The 4,026-nt window shown below is 40.8% G+C and overlaps 1 long non-coding RNA gene across 1 annotated transcript; it reads left to right on the top strand.

Annotated features, from left to right (window-relative positions):
• The first annotated feature begins 1,839 nt into the window (after nt 1-1,839).
• LOC134178914 (uncharacterized) lies at nt 1,840-2,927 on the top strand. The gene is made up of 2 exons (XR_009969716.1): nt 1,840-1,903; nt 2,302-2,927. It is a non-coding gene; the product is annotated as an uncharacterized LOC134178914 (long non-coding RNA).
• The last annotated feature ends 1,099 nt before the right edge of the window (nt 2,928-4,026 follow it).

Here is a 4,026-nt window from a genome sequence, read left to right as displayed (position 1 = left end):
GTCCATCACGCGCCGTAGCGGGTTTTTGGTTAATCAAGAGCTCGAATTTCACTACTTCGCCTTCCCACCTTTCTTGAATCAATCATTTATTGTTCAGCTGAAACGTGAGTGAGCATCCTAGAAGACGTCATGAAAGAAATGTGCGACTAAAATAATTATTTCTATATTTGTTACTTCTAATTAGGACAGAACATCGGTAATTGAATGCCCGAATCGGATAACTGAACGCCCAATTCTAATAATTGCTTGCCTGAATCGGGTAACTGAACGCCGAGTTCGAATAATTGAACGCAAAATATTCTAGTTGTCTTCAATTCTTCGTTCACGCTTCAATCGTCTCACTCGTTTACTGAGATAGTCGCGTAACAATGATTGCATAGTCACGTGACAATGGTTGCGTAACAATAATTTCTATCAAAGTAACGCGCGGAAACTCAAAAAACAGACTTTTCTCTTCTTTTAGCTTTTCCTTTTTATTCCGTTTGTCACAAATCAGTCTCCTTTGCTCTTTAGTCGCGTAAGGAGGCAAAATCGAGAGTCGTTTGGCTCTTCTCGCCAACAAATTTCAATTGAGTCGATCCCTCGAAGGAGTCCATTGCTTCAATTTTTAGCGCATATGTTACGAAGTCAAAATTGCATTCATCTGGCATCGTCGTTTTGTCGATTCGTCTTTCTGTTTTGCCGTAAATCCATATGACAAGTGCTGACGCACGTATATAAATAAATATATAAATATATAAATATATAAATATAATATATCTTGAGCTCAATTGACAAGAGAGAGGCTCGCTTCGCTCGCCAATTACATAAGACCCGGATATAGTATGCGCACACAGCCCACCGCGTGGTCTCTTTCTAGTCTCAGTACAGCAAACAAGTGCCAATCTATTTGAGAAAGCAAACTCTTAGATGTGATGGTACTAGAAATTTGCCGGGCGTGGAGTGCAACGTGACTTGTCGCTGTTGGGGCCTAAATGAGACCACGTATGCGCACTAGTACTCTAGGGCTCTAGCCATGCCACGCTACGCCCCTGGGCACGCCCACATTCTTCTAACGGAAATTAGTACGTGTACACATCGTGATGCCTTTACCGAAGAAGTTCGAGCAGCGCGAAAATCAATTAAATGTCATGTCCTTCGCATCGGTCTCATGCAGCTACAACAGTAAGAGCGTGCCGATTTGAGACGTCTAGCTATACGTAGCAGGGCCGTAGCCTGGCTTCAGAAGTGGAGGGTGCGTAATACACCAAAATGGGACCAATGACGTCACAAACTCGTCGCGTGGTCTTTTTGGTTTCTTGAATTATATATTTAGATGCACGAACAGAAAAAGACACAACAAGAAATTCTCGAAAATTACATTAATTAGCTAAGAAAGTCGACGATTGATGTCGTTACATCGACTCATAATCAGCTCTTGCGTCAGCAGTACGACGCCACGGTGTAAGAACGGAATGAGTTGTATTGGATAAGCCTATACCGTACTAATATATTGATCGTCCCGTGTAACAATAAAACATTAGATAGCAGTCTGGTGTCCAAGGCAGTGGGAGTCTGTAATCTAACTGTACTTTCCAGCCTCATTTCCATATCCTAGCGTTCTATTGCCAATTGATGAACAAAGTAAAACATAGTCTTTGATTTAGTCTGAGTGTCTGCTCGTATACGGTGTCGGTAGTCACTAACCTATTTGTGCTTTCGATTCTAGCTACCAGCGTTACACAGCTGTAGAGCGAAGTCACATGCACCGCTGCATGTGACCCTGGACGGTTAAGGTGAGCCTTGATGCTACAGTCACGATAGTTTATATTCGATTCAATGCCTGAAATTTGTGTTCAGTGGCAAGTCATGAGTAGAGGGCTTGGCTTCGCGTGACGCTGTCGTTTACCAATGACGACGAAAGGTCAGAATCGTAACACGTACGGTATCGTGTCGCTATAGTCACGACAGTTTCAGTCTATTTCATTGACTGAAAGTTGTACACGTCGTGAGTAGCTACAGTGCGTGGCTTCATGCACTTCTTTGTTAACATTGTTGTTTACGATCTACAAATGATCGTGGGAAGGTCAGAATTAAAACAAGTACTACACAACACGATATCGTATCGCCTCCTTTAAGAGCGGGCAGCTCCTACTCTGCATGACCGTATATTGAGTATGCCGAGTTGGCTTGAACTTACTAATTGCGTAAATGCAAATTGAGAACTAAGAAACGGCAAAAACGACGCTACACTCTGAGAGAGATTCTTATATAAGGAAAACAAATCAAGACAAGACCTCATTTACGTCTGTTTTTTTCTAGATCAAACTGATGACAAAGCTACTGTCGCTGATGCGTCTATTTACCTTTATCTTTCTCCTGGAAAGTGTGAGGAGCCAAACCTGTGACAAGAGCTCAACACACGCTCGTAGCACGTCCAACTGTCAGGATGGAATCTTCTACAACGCGATGCTGACGCCCTCTGCAATTTTGGACAACGCCCACGTGGGAGAGGCGTACTCACTAACTGCCACAGGAGAGATTTTTTTGACAAAAGCACAGCAGGATCTACCCGTCTTCTACGTATACCACTAGCTAAAGCAGGCCAACTCAATCAATTTCAAACGATTTCGGTAGATGTTACTTTCTCACACAGAAACCCTACTTCCACAACAACAGACATGGATCTAGACGTTTATCTATCGGACGGAGTTTCTGCCATTGGGTTTCGGAGCCACGACAAATCAAATTTTCACGATTTGTGTCCTTTGTGTGCTTGTGAAGGATTAAGTGGACCGAAAATTGCATCTGTGTCTTTGCAAAAATGCTAACCAAGGAATAAAATCAGATCCGGCTACCGTCCATACTCTACACTCTAGAATCGATCCACATCGACAAGCAACAGGAGCTGGTTACAGTAACGTGATGTCTGTCTATCATCAGTACACCAAGAAGCTTCACCTTCAACGTGGGTTATATCTGGAATTTTATCGTGAAGACGCAAAAGACACGTATATTATTAGCTTTATCAAAGCGCAAGCGTATTTAGAATGCATAGCGTAGGTACTGTACTGCCATTACGGACAGATAAATGATGAAAGGGTCGAACCATTTGGGTTGAGTAGACAGACGCTTTACGAAACGTGATGTTTCTAACAACACAAACTGTTAGTTCATAGATTTTCTAGATGCACGTGTATGTCTTATATAGATACATAATCATGAACTGTGTAAACTGAACTGTACCATGCGCTTTTGCACAAGCCACTAAACAAGCAATTTGAAATCAACAAGGGTACCTAATAATGCCAACAGTGCAATTTGAAGTCATTACAAGACTCAATAACATAAAATATAATTTTGGTAGAAAAAGCCACAAAACCTAGCAATAAGTGAACAAGCAAGTTCTATTGTGCATGAATGGTTCAAACCTGTACGAGAATCTGATACTGTTTGACATCTAAGCGGAACGTGTACATGCCACATTCCTCCGCAGTCATGCATCAATTAATATATTAACACGCCATCTTGTTACGGTTGCCGTTTTTAGAGCAATGGGGTAAATTGTAGCATCAGGCTAAAAATTGTGGCTACAGATAAAAGAAAATGATAATTAATACAATAGCTATCCGATACCTAATTTTAACAGATATCAATGGAGACTCTTAATGACATTTGTAAGCAACAATCAGGCGAAATGGTTATTTATATAAATTAATCGGTTTTGGTAAAAAAGCAGCTATTACATTTTAATTGAAGGGAGCCAACTTAAAATTTCTTGCAACATGTTTAGTTGGTGTGTCTGCAAGGTATGTAAACAGATATACAAGATGAAGAGTTATGGAATCGATGGGCAAGAATTTCTTACTACTGTACACGATACAGTGATGTGTACAATTATAAAAATAATGAATAATTATAACTAAAATATAGGTATGCGTTATCGTATGAATTAGCGTAGTAAGGTATTATTGCAAAACTACGGTTACCAGCGCGATAGAGAGCGTAGTTATCTCCTGAGGCAAATTATTTATACCATAGTCACGT

The sequence above is a fragment of the Corticium candelabrum genome, chromosome 4 (genome assembly GCF_963422355.1).
Source record: "Corticium candelabrum chromosome 4, ooCorCand1.1, whole genome shotgun sequence".
Classification (NCBI taxonomy): domain Eukaryota; kingdom Metazoa; phylum Porifera; class Homoscleromorpha; order Homosclerophorida; family Plakinidae; genus Corticium; species Corticium candelabrum.
Note: the sequence above shows the minus strand (reverse complement) of the source record. Positions and strands in the feature narration are given on the sequence as shown.